This window comes from Diabrotica virgifera, chromosome 4, assembly GCF_917563875.1.
Source record: "Diabrotica virgifera virgifera chromosome 4, PGI_DIABVI_V3a".
NCBI lineage: Eukaryota > Metazoa > Arthropoda > Insecta > Coleoptera > Chrysomelidae > Diabrotica > Diabrotica virgifera.
In genome coordinates, this window is record NC_065446.1 from 183,996,361 (window position 1) to 184,010,286 (window position 13,926).

Consider the following 13,926-nt stretch of genomic DNA (forward strand, 5'->3'; position numbering starts at 1 on the left):
ACGTATAACCACTAAAAAAGCTTGCTGGTTTCAACACTCTGGTGTCCAAATCTGTTAGTATTTGTAAATGTACTGTTTTTCCAAACCCTAACTGATTTCAACACCCTGGTGTCAACACGCGCTAGCATTTGTAAATGTACTGTTTTTCCAAACCCTAACTGATTTCAACACCCTGGTGTCTACACACGCTAGCATCTGTAAATGTACTGTTTTTTCAAACCCTAACTGATTTCAGCACCCTGGTGTCTACATACGCTAGCATCTGTAAATATGCAAACCGAAAAAGAGGTATAATCAGGAACTACGACAACATTTTTGAAAAACCCAACGGCAGGTCAATTCTTGATTAAAGAAGGATTGGTTTTTGTCTGGTATTTTAGATTATTTTACTTTGGCCGCTAAGCCAAGGTAAGAATCACCACAACATTTTTTAATGACAATGTAGGCCATATCGCCGGTCCGGAATGAGAATGATGTAACTGCAAAAAGCCAAATTCCTCAGGAGAGCAAAAAAACGATTTTTTAATATTTAAAATAAAGATTAAATGAAGACTAATCGTCCAGGAGCATCGGTATGGCGTTTATTGTTAAAATGATGGCTTTTATTTTTATTATTAATGGTTCGAATTTTATTATCTTAATTTAATCCCCCCATTTCAACCCTTTTTACAGTTGGGTCATTCTTCATCTAAACATTTTTAAATATTTAAAATCGTGATTAAATAAATGGCTTTTAGTTTCATCCCCATTGGTTCGAATTTCATTATCTTAATTTAATCCCCCGATTTTCAACCCTCTTTACAGTTGCGTCATTCTTGATCTGAAAATTTTTATGTACAAAAAAACTATTTTTAAATATTTATTATGCCGTTTATTCTTAAAGCGATGGCTCTTATTTTTATCCCTATTGGTCCGAATTTGATTATCTAAAATTCAGTCTCCATATTTTCAACCCAATTTACAGTTGCGTCATTCTTCATTTGAAACAAGGTCTAAAATAGTGCATATTTCAATAATGACGCAACTACCCTGTGTTGGCTCAGCACATATTTACAGTTCTGTCGCTTTTTATCATCTGTATACAGTATTTTAGAAGTTAATTATTATAAGTCCAGGAACCGAGGCTTTTCACCACGCAATTTTTATAGAATGGACCGATTTGCTTGAAAATTTAAGAATAAGTAGTGGATAGTCCAAGGATCAAAATCTATAAGATGACAAAAGGCGATTTTACCATGGGGGTGGTTGCCACCCGATCTTGAGGGTGGAAATTTTTTATTATATTTTGACCGCAAAAGTTGATAAAAACATTAACTTTAAGCAAAAAATGTTCTATATATTTTTTTGATAAAAATAATATTTTTCGATTGATTCGCTACTGAAAGTGTTATAGGTCTGGATCCCGCGTATGAAAAAAAAGTTGATTAATAACAAGCTGAAAATTTGTTAATAGCTTAAGGATGTCTAGTCGGACAAACTTTGATATATGGGAACACTGAAACAGGGGCAGTTTTAATTGTGGAACAGGTTAAAAATTTGGAACGGTCAGACCACGAAAACGGCATATGTATTTTGTCCGACAGAACAGACATAAACTCTCCGAACAGAGATTAAACTCTCATGCAAAAATCAGACTGCTATTTATCACCAAATGGGCGTTTTAATGAGTGTAACATGTAGAATATGTCAAATGACAGGAATTATGACAGGTGATAAATAGCAGTCTGATTTTTGCATGAGAGTTTAATCTCTGTTCGGAGAATTTAAGTCTATTCTGTCGGACAAAATAAATGTGTCGTTTTCGTGGTCTGACCGTTCCAAATTTTTAACCTGTTCCACAATTAAAACTGCCCCTGTTCCAGTGTTCCCATATATCAAAGTTTATCCGACTAGACACCCTTAAGCTACTAACAATTTTTCAGCTTGCTATTAATCAACTTTTTTTTCATACGCAGGATCCAGACCTATTAGTTTTATATTGAAAAAATCAATGTTTTTCGATATTACACTCATTTACGATTCACTCAATTTTTGCGGCAAAAATTTTTTTTTCAAAACACATTCTTGGGAATTAAATAACGTACAATTTCATATTTAAACATTTTTTCGTATCTCTGATGCTGTTTCTATTCTGAAGAAAATCGTATTTTTTAAAAAAGAACAAAAATTCGTTATTCGCTTTTAACTCCAGTTTTTTTAAAACTAATCATTCTAAGCCAGTCAAACTTCTGGAATCTATTAGTAATACATAAATAAAGAAGTATGAATATGACTAATGACGAAAAACACCGCTCACTTACATTATTATGCTTCCAATTTGATTTCTCTTTTTTCAAAAAAAATATTGATTTTTTAACCGTAACTTTTTTATGCTATAAAGTTTGGTAAAAAAAATTTTGCAGGTTTCTACAATACCTATAAGGCTATTAATAATAAATCCTCTTAAAATCCTGAGTCGCAAAAAGAGGTGACGGTAAAAGGGTTGGTAAAGGTGGTTTTTGCATGTTATTACAACTTTTAATTGTCAATAGGTCACTCAATTTTCGCCATAGAAAACATTTTTGCTAACGCCGTTCTTAGGAATTAAATAAGCTACAATTCCGCATTTAAAAATTTTTTCGTTTCTTTGATGATAATCTTTCTATTCTGAAGAAGAAAGCATTTTTTACCAAACTACAAAAATTCGTTATTCGCTTTTAACTCCATTTTTTAAAAAACTAACCATTCTAAGCCGGTCAAACCTCTAGAACCTATTAATCATATATAAATATAGAAGACCGAATAAAATCAGTGACCAATTTTAATTAGGGTGGTAAGTAGGAGAAAGTTTCCGATCACTTTTTCGCTGAAAAAAATGGGGACTGACATTCTTTTCATAAAAGTCACTTAATTTTTGTGCTTAAGACTTTTTTTATTTCTGTAGATAGATATTTTTAAATACTTTAAATTAGTTTAAACAAGTTTTACTCGAAAATGCACAGTTTTCGAGTATAGCTCGAACATATAATAAAGTATAGCTCGACTACTATTGGTCTTAAAGAAAATAAAAAAAATGTTTTGTTTATTTTTTCAAAAGGTACATTTTTGTAAAGCAAAGTTGTTTTGATAAAACGTAAACTTTTTGAGTTATTAACAGAAAACTGATTAAAAGCATTGATTTTTTCGATATAAAACTAACATTTTCGATAAAATGTATAGAACGTTTTTGGCTTGGAATGAATGTTTTTACGAACTTTTGTGGTCAAAATAATATAAAAAATTTCCACCCGCGAGATGGGGTGGCAACCACCCCCATAGTAAAAGCGCCTTTCTGCTTCATATAGATTTTGATCCTTGGACTATCTACTACTTATTCTCAAATTTCCAAACAAATTGATCTATTCTGTAAAAATTGCGAGATTTCGTCCTATTTTAAGCTTCATTACTTGGACTATAATGCAATAAGCAGGAATTGACAAAATTTGCAGTTACGTCATTCTTATTCCGGACCGGCGAATATAACGTATCGTTTTAAAGCTCTCACAATTTACTATAAATTACGTTTAAAATTTTTAACTGAATGACTGGGAAAAAATATTATTCAAGTGTGTAAAATTTATTGATTCCTAACTGAGAGCTTTTGGCCTCAGCTAGGCCTCATTCTTTTTTAAAAGTTTGTGTTTAAAATTTGTAAAAGGTTAAAAACATCCAGAACAGCACGTATAGGACTTTCTCAAAAAACACAATAAAATTTTTTGATCATGGTAGGGTTTAAAAACCCACCCTCTTAAAATTTGACAACTGGCAGAAGGAAGAATGAACTGGCAGTAAACTGAAACAGGTAGACCAGGGTAATAAGACAAAAATATACCCTGTTCGTGACACTTCAGCAGCCAGGGTACTGAAGCGTTTTTTCGACAAGTAATACCTATAGGAACAAATTGTAACTATTTCCTGCGTAGGATCTGGCGGCCATTTTTATTTATAAACAATTAACTGTCAAAAAATGGCATTTTCCCCCTTTTTTTTTCAAATCGATTGAAAACAATGAAACTTATGATTTCTTTAGTACAAATATCTTTGAGATTATGGAAAAAGCTTTAAAATGACATATTGCAAAAGTTTGATATACTCATTTATTGTTAATATAATTGAGAAAAAAGGTCGGAATTGCAAAAAAAATATTTTCGCAATAACTGCTGTAAAAATTAGTGTACAGGTTTGAAATTTTTGTCAAGTGAGGGTTCTTTGGTGCTTAATATGTGATAAAAATTTCAAAGCGATTAATTCAATTGTTTAAATTTTATTCGAATTGTTTATCTCAGAGAGCATTTTTTTTGCAATAACATAAGTCAGAAAAAAATGACGTTAGGACCATTACACAGGTGTCAAATGGAAGAGCATGAGCTATATTTTCAACTTGGTTTAAAGAAAGCGAATAAAAAATGCATTTATTAGTAATAAATAATTATGCAAAAGTATGTAAATCTTCCCTTATAAACTTTTTGAATAACTTTTTCCAAAAAAAAAATAACTTTTTTTACCCTGTTTTAAGTGCACAACTACCAAGTAATGTTATTTATATCATACTTGATTAAAAATTGTAATAAATATATATAATTTCTTATATAACAAAATAAAAAGTTTATAAGGAAAGATTTACGATACTTTTGCATAATTATTTATTACTAATAAATGCATTTTTTATTCACTTTTTTAAACCAAGTTGAAAATATAGCTCATGCTCTTTCATTTGACACCTGTGGAATGATTCTAACTTCATTTTTTTCTGACTTATGTTATTGCAAAAAAAATGCTCTCTGGGAAAAACAATTTGAATAAAATTTAAACAATTGAATGAATCGCTTTGAAATTTTTATCACATATTAAGCACCAAAGAACCCTTATATGACAAAAATTTCAAAGTTGTTCACTAATTTTTATAATAGATATTGCGAAATTAATTGTTTTTGCAATTCCGACCTTTTTTCTCAATTATGTTAACAATAAATGAGTATATCAAACTTTGTAATACGTAATTTTAAAGCTTTTTCCATAATCTCAAAGATATTTGTACTAAAAAAACCATAAGATTCACCGTTTTCCATTGATTTGAAAAAATAGGGAAAAATGCCATTTTTTGACACTTAATTGTTTATAAATAAAAATGGCCGCCAGATCCTACGCAGGAAATAGTTACAATTTGTTCTTATAGGTATTACCTGTCGAAAAAACGCTTCAGTACCCTGGCTGCTCGAGTGTCATGGAAAAAACCTTATTACCCTGGACTAAGGATGTGACAGCTAATATTTGTCATAAAAAGGAAATTAGAATAGTTATCCAGTGAAATCCCAGATAACACAAAGACATCTTAAAGAAATCTAAAAGATAACTTACTAAAGATATTTTAGACGACTTAAAGATGTCTGGTATTTCCGGAAAAATATATTTAGGACGTACAAATCCTTACATCTTAAAGATGTCTTTTTTATCCATATATATAAGCTATTTAGGATAGCTTTCTTTTTAATTTTTTATGAAATATTTTAAATGAACTTTTCATAAAAATAATTAGGTTCTAAAAATACGTTTATTCTATTCAAATTCTACATGCACGACTTTTGTTTGCCTTTTTGTTTCAGCCAACTGTACTTTAAAGCTTGCTCATTGCTAATAATTAATTTTCCCACTCTTGGTACAAAATCATAAGCTTTTGGTCTTCCTACGTTAACAAGCTCCGATACCTAAAAAATATATTTTTAAGAGCATATTGTTAAGGTAAGCTGTTGAATTAGGAGACATGCATTTACTCTTGATAACAAAGTTAATTTTTTACTTTAATAATATAACAATCTAAATCTAAACCTACTGCATTATTAAAATCTGTGGATGAGTCTTCTAAATATTCTTCAAAATAAACCATAGCTTTATCACAAAATATGGGAAATACCACTGAAATCACTGATGTGAGAAAGCTTTTGTTTGGAGTTTGTCTTTTAGCTACCAGCTCTTGAATTAATAGTTGTACTAACCTAACACCTAACCTAACTTTTAAATTCGTAATTATAACCTATTTTTAAGAAAAAATGTCTTAAATATGATGTTTAAAAGATATCTTAAATTTGGCGTTTTAAAGATATCCTAAATTTGGGGTTTTAAAGATATCTTTTAAAAGTCTCAAGATATTAAGACCACATTTGGTTGCAAATAAGATATCTTAAAGATGACGTGTGTTGTTTTTGAGAGAAATTCAAATTAAAAAATTGAGAAATGCATCAAAAAGTGTCTTGACTTATGTACAAAATTTTGAACTGTAGATACCGTTTTTTTGCGAAAGTCTCATGTGCTGTTCTGGATGTTTTTAACCTTTTTATAACTTTTTAAATTTAAAATTCAACCTCCGACCAAAATTTCAAAAAACTATTTAAGGAATTTCTAAATTTTTTTTACAAAAAAATGGGGTCCCTCTCTTTGTAGTGGTAGGTACTTAAACATTTGGTGTAAACTAAAATTTGTTAAATTTTAGAAAATTAGTTACTCATAATTAAAGCTCGGATTTATAGGCAACAAAAATTGAAGAAAAAGGCAAAGATTTTTTTAAAAAAAGGCAGGAATATTAACATTTAGGCAAAATATAAGCAATAAAGGAATATAACTTATTATTTATTGTACAAAGTGAATTAACGTAATATTAAATTAAGGCAGGTATATTTACACATTAGTATAAATAAACTAGTAACTAAATAACTGTTAATTAATAATTAAACATTGTAACCACTTAAAATTTTAACATTAATAGAAACAACTAAATGTTTTTCAATATTTTCGGTCTTAAAACTATGTCTTCGATCATTTAAAATTAATTTGTACATTGAAAACGAACGTTCCACATCGACAGATGTAATTGGAGCATATTTCAGAGCGGATAATAAATCTGGCATAATTTGTTATTCCTCGGAAAATGTCCCACTCAAAACTTTAGCAACATTAGATAAAAACAAAAAACCTTCATTCTTGTCGAAAACATATTTCATTTTTTTTTTTAAATTAATTGACCGTTACTTCCAGGTGCCGATTTAATTTTCGTCTTTAAATTATCTATTAATTTTACTGACTCACATAAATTTATCTCTTGTTTTTCTAATAAGGTAATTGTGGTAACTATTAATTTATAATTGTTATTGATATAAGCGAGTTCCTGTTTCAATTTGGGATTTTTTAATATTTTTTTTGCTTCTCGAATGGCTTCGGAAATATCATCATCAAATTCTGACATAACTAATTCTATTTCATTGCAGGGTTCAAAGTAAAAAAAACTGCTTCGAGTCAGGTTCCCCACCTTGTAATTACTGGTTTAGGTGGCAAAGGGACACCGGGAAGTCTTTCTTTATATATTTGCACCCTCAACGGAGCCTTTAAAAAAACTTTTTTCATAAAATTTATAAAATTATTTACCAACGGAAACAGATTTCTTATTTCTTCAGCAATTCTATTTACCCCGTGGGCTACACAAGTGCAATGAATTAAATTAGGATAAAAAATCTTTAAATTAACAGCAGCTTTTAACATATATGCCGCAGCATCTGAAAGCATTAAAACTATTTTATTCACTGGTATAGGGTTGGGTAAAAAGAGGTTTGTTAAACTATCTTGTATAAATCGACTTATTGTTAAATTGTTTGTTTTTTCCAATTCTTTAACGGCAACTAAATAAGGTTTTCTCGCAAAGTTTTCTTCGCAAAATTCCAATCATTAAATTAGCTATATACCTGCCGCATACATCTCTCGTTTCATCCACAATAATATACAAAAAATTGCCCTCTAACTCCCGCTTAATTTTTGAAATACATTCCACATAACATTTTTCCACAGTATGTTTTCTCAATGTACTCTCGTCCGGTAAGGATTTATTTATTAAGATATTTTTCGAAAAAGCAGTTAAAACTAGGGTTATTAACTTTATATAGAAGAATGTTGGATGCAATCATCATCTGGCATAAGTCAAATTTAAATGCGTCTTCCTCCTTTTTTTAACTGCTTAAACTATCCCGCAGAGATATTTGGGCTAACTTAGAGGAATTTAATTTTTTCAAATTAGGTTTATGAAGTGGGGTTCCACAATGCTGGTCAATAAAGTACTTTTTCTACTTGAAATCTGAGAATTAAAAAAAAATTAGAATTCTAAAACCGCTTTAGAATTTAGTTATGTTGTGGGACGAGAAAAAAAGAGAAAAAATAAAACTTACCGATTTGCCGCATGGTTTACAAAATGCTCCATCTCCTTCTAGAGAAAGTTCCGGATAAGGTGCGATCCATAGCCTTAATTTAGATGTCATCTTTTCACACAAATGTCTAAAACGTTTTAAAACGTGTTCTTTGCTTTTCGGTATACGCAACAAAACTAAACTAGGATATAGCAATTTGTGACTAAACTCTGATACAGTAACCGACTGTACAACTGATAATAAACTAATAAAGCTTAGGGATTTCAAAATAGTTAACACTCAAGTCTCGATCAGGTACATTTTCCTAGAAATCTGTTATATAAACAAACCATTGATATTTTATTATTGACCCAAAATTTTATTATAGAATGGTTTAGTAATAGAATAATATGATGGATAGTACCATGAAATTAAAAAAAAAGGCACAAAGAGGCGGAATTTACGAAAAAGGGCAAAAAGTGCAAAAAACAATTATAATAGGCAAAATAGGCAAAAAAAGGCATTTTGCCTATAATCCGAGCTTTACTCATAATAGACATTTCATTCATATTCATTGTATATAGCTCTGAAGATGGCTTTGAAAGCCGAAAGCGCTTAGCTAAGGATTAATTAAGTGTGTACAAAAATATATCAATATTACAATTTTTACATTTATTTTTAAATTCGTTACAATACTATATTTCATTTCTTTATATAAAAAGTCTTTTAAGTTTAAAATTGTACTGTCTCGTTTAATTAGTTAATTTAGTACGCCAATGGTTGATATTTTAATTTCTTTCTTTAACCCGCTTTTGTTTTTTGTCACATTTGTCACAATTAGTAAATGCTTTGCTATGCTTCTTCAAGTGTCATCTCCGTGACGGAAGTCAGCATTAATCATCAAAGGTATTCGAAATTTGGAGAAGGTGGCTCTAAAAATATAATTTGAAATACACCGGTACCATTCTCTCAGGTTGCGCAGCCACGATATTCTGCGGCTCTTTATGCTTTTTTCCTTAAATGTATTTTCTGTATAATCAATACGAGCAAATTGTATGTCACTAAAAGTTTGACTTCACTGAAGTTCACTGAAAGTGTTTAAAAATGATTTTTCATATTTGACACATGAACACATGAACATTTAAACTTGTAGTCTTTGTTTGTTAATTTCATTGTAATTTTTATTTTCAAACAGAGTTGTTAGAAAGACTAAATGTTGCTCTCTTATTTGATTACTTCCGGTAATTAAATATTTTTAAGCTAATGAGACAAGTATTTGTAACGTACAAATTGTCATTATACTACTAGTCCAGGGCCCATCTGTTTTGAGATGGACGTTGAGATGTGACTCAAATTTTTTTGAAGAAATTGCTTGAAAATAACTCACATAATAATATTTGAGTTATCCTCCCTCTCAAAAAGGTCCGGAACATTGTTTAAATAATTTAAATGTCAAAAAATGAAGGAAAAATTCGATTTTTACTTTATCGTACTATATACGTAGTATAGTATAATAGATAAAGTTATAGGATCGTGCAAAAAAAATTTTTTCAGATTTCACTTTTTTTCGACGTTTTGAGCCCCCTTGAGTCTAAAAAGCAAATAAAAAAAACATGTCGGAAGTATGTACGTACGTACGTACGTACGTACGTACGTACGTATGTACGTACGTATGTCGCCACCTCCCAGCAAAAACTACTGGACCGATTTTGATGAAATTCGGTATGAGTAAGTTTAAGAGAATTTTGTCGAGAAACTAAGCTTTTAAAAAAAATCTCTCAAAGGGGGCCGAAATAGGGGGGTTATTTAGGGCCCATTTTTGCAAATTTTGACAGAAATAAATGAAATTCAACTCAAAGTAAGCTCATCGATAGGTAAATAAAAGTACGGAATTTGACATTTCCAAATTCAAAATGGCGGCCAACATGGCCGACCGCCCCCCCGACACATTTCCCTATCTATCTAAAAAGGTTTTGAAGATAAGTTTAATTTGAAAAAGTCGTTATATAGCCTAAAGATGGGGCTATAAGAAAGATGTTATCGTTTTTCAGAAAAAGTTACGGGTTGCCTATATTTAAGGGGTCAAATTTTGACATAAATTTGAACTAGATTTTCTCAAAAATGGCTCCAAGGAATTTTTTTATTTTTTGATATATTTTTGATATCCTATCAGTAAATTGAATGACATTAGTCATATATCTTAACTCCCCATAGGAGGGGAGTTATGAATTTTTTATAAAAAAATATTCGAGTGCCCGTAACTTCCTTCTTAATAGAAACTAAAATTTGAAATTTTGCAAACATATATGGTATTTTATTATCTATTATCACAATAAATTTTACCAAAAACATGGCTTCTGGTTGAACCGGAAATGAATAAAAAATATTAATTTTTTTGATACGCCCTGTATATTTTAACACATTTTGAAAGAATGCAAAATTACCTTTCCAATGACATAAAATTTATTGCTGTAGCTCAAAAACTCGAAAAGTTACGGTAAATAGAAATTTTGCTATAATCTTATGTGTCCTCTCTCACGCGTTCATAGCAGAGCATTATTGTAGAGCAGTCAATGAGGGTATTTGGCTCCGAATTCCATCCTACTACATTGATGTACTTGATATTTTCACAGTAAGTAGGGAATAGCTCAAGAAACAAAATCTACCCTATATACTATGGCGCTTTTATCTTGGGGCGGTTCCCACTTCTTCAAGGGGGTGGAAAATTTGTTGGTCAAAATAAGCACGGAAGTGGCTGAAGAACCTATTTCTAAGCAAAAACTGGTCTATACTTTTTTTTGAGAACTCAATACTTTTTGAGTTATGCGTAGTTGAAAATTGGCCATTTTCATTGAAAAATGACACCTTTTCGGACGGATTTTTTGTGAATACCTTAAAAACTATGCATCGAACTAAAAACTCTATATAAAACATTTTTTAGATTATAAATAATAAAGAGATTCGTTTCTTCGTAAATGTTCTATTTATAATACAAAAAGAGATATGGTAGGTGAAAATAGTTTGTTTTTTGGTGCATGCTCAAATTGGTGTATTCAACTTGAAATAACAGAGGAACGGTAGGTTTTAGGTGTATAATGCTACCAACACCTTTTGTAGTGTTTGAAAAGGCCTTTAAAACGAGCAACGTTAAATGTCGGTTACTTACAAACTAAGCGAGATATGGTGCAAAAAATATAATGACTAATGTACTTTAAGGAAAAATGAAAAGTATATACATTTAACTCCCCATCCACCATAATTTAAATGCATTGTTTTTCTTCTCAATACCTTTTAATATAGTGTTATTTCTACTTTCAAGAAGTTAAACGGGTTTAAAATGAATGGTTTTTTTAAAAAATGTGATCAAATTATAGAATGAATTTTTAAATTTTCTTAAAAATCTTCCTTTTTCTCCATGTAATTCGAAAATAAAAATATTTCACCCCTGAGAAGTGGTGGGAACTTCCCCCATGATAAAAGCGCCATAGTATATAGGATAGACTTTGAATTAGGAGATTGGGCTACTCCCAAAATTTCATTAAAATCCATGCAGTAGGATAGAATTTGGAGATAATATCTTGTTCTTAATCTCGCGCATTGACTGGCGTAATCGAAATAGAATGAAATGCAAATATTGTAAACTATTAATTTCTCAGAAAAATGAACTAATTTGAAATGAAAGTATGACTATAATATTTTATTGATTTATGCAATAATCTACACATCTATAGTGTGTCCCCGAAATATGGCATCGAACATTTTCTCAAATGCAGGAATTAATGATGCGTAGAACCATAAAATACTTTTAAGTACAGTAGGTGTTTCTAAAATATCAAAATAACGAGTAACTTTGTTATTTTTATAGAATGCCAATATCTAGTACCATAACGATAATAGATCGGCACGATAAAGTTCTCGGGCGGCCCTTCCGTCCAGCGTTTTTTCTTGGTTTTTTGATTATAACTTTAAAAGTATTCATTTCCCAGAAAAGATATACTGACATAAAAGTTGCGTAATGAAATTTTCTACAACACAGAATTAGTTAAAAGTTGAAAAAATAGTCAGTCTTGTTGCAAAATAGCAATATTTGCGAAAAAAACCATACAAAAACAAGTATTCGCATTTTACGTTTTTCAACCATTTATGCAACACTTATGACCTTCATATTTTACTTAGAAAAACTTTATGATACATAAAAACAATACTGTAAATTTCATTAAGATCGGTTTAATAGATTTTGCAAAATAAATTTTGCAGTCCAGCTTTCGCAAAAACAATTCATTTTTTAAAAATGTTACAGGACTGAAAATAAAGCAGATAGCAAATTGAAATTTTTTTTGCGTATAGAAGTGTACTGTACCTTTCATTTGCAATTTGCAAAATTAAAATCTATTAACTACCACGGCGTCAGGAATTTTTTTAAATAAACATTAATTATTGGTGCTACGCGCAGGACAGCGGTGTTCAATTCACATGAAGTTGATTTCCACCAAAATTTCTTCCAATCTTCATCTAATATGTTATTTTCTTACTCTATATTTTGTTGTATTTTAATATTTTAATTCCACAAAAATCAAACTAGTTCTATTATTGTTTGTGAAATATTGTTTAAACAATTGTATATGTTTAAAAATAATAAACATTTATTCTCAAGTTAAAATATATGAATAAAGAAAGTTTTTGCTAAAAAAAGTGTTATTTCAAAGGATAGAGTATGTGTTTTTTTTTGCAATAAACAAATTTATTTATTTATATCGAAATGTAATAAAAATTAAAATGTATCAATAATTATCAAAGGTCATTGGAATGCCCAATCAGAGCAAACTCTCCGGTGTCCTGCGCGCAACACCAATAATTAATGTTTATTAAAAAAATTCCTGACGCCGTGGTGGTTAATCGATTTTAGTTTTGCAAATTGAAAGTGAAAGGTACAGTACACTTCTATAAGCAAAAAAAAATTCAACTTGCTGTCTGCTTTATTTTCAGTCCTGTACCAGTTTGAAAAAATGAATTTTTTTTGCGAAAGCTGGATTGCAAAATTTATTTTGCAAAATTTGTTGAACCGATATTAATCAAATTTACAGTATTGTTTAACTGTATCATACAGTTTTTCTGGGTGAAACTTGAAGGTCCTAAGTTTAGCATAAATGGTTGAAAAACGTAAAATGCGAATACTTGTTTTTGTATAGTTTTTTTCCCAATTATTGCTATTTTGCAACAAGGGTGACTATTTTTTAAATCTTCAACCAACTCTATATTAAAGGAAATTTAATTACACAAATTTTATGTCAATACAACTTTTCTCGAAAATGAATACTCTTAAAGTTATAATCAAAAAACCAAGAAAAAAATCGAATTTTTCCTTAATTTTTTGACATTTTGATTATTTAAACAATGTTCCGGACCTTTTTGAGAGGGAGGATAATTCAAATATTATTAATTGAGTTATTTTCAAGCAATTTCTGCAAAAAAATTTGAGTCACCTCTCAACGTCCAAATGTACTAATATTTTTACAGATGCGCCCTGGTCTATACATGAGTCTGGCTATAGTTGTTATAGTCCAATCAAAAGCCATTTTCTCGTGGAATTTTGGGAACCCAGGCCGATTTTCTTGAAAATTTAAATTTAGCTAGTAATTATAAATTTTGTCAAAATCTACCCTATGGCGAACTACGCTTTTGCCCTGATAGTGAAAACAACCCCTCTAGGGGATGAAAATTTTTTAATCAAAATAACTATAGA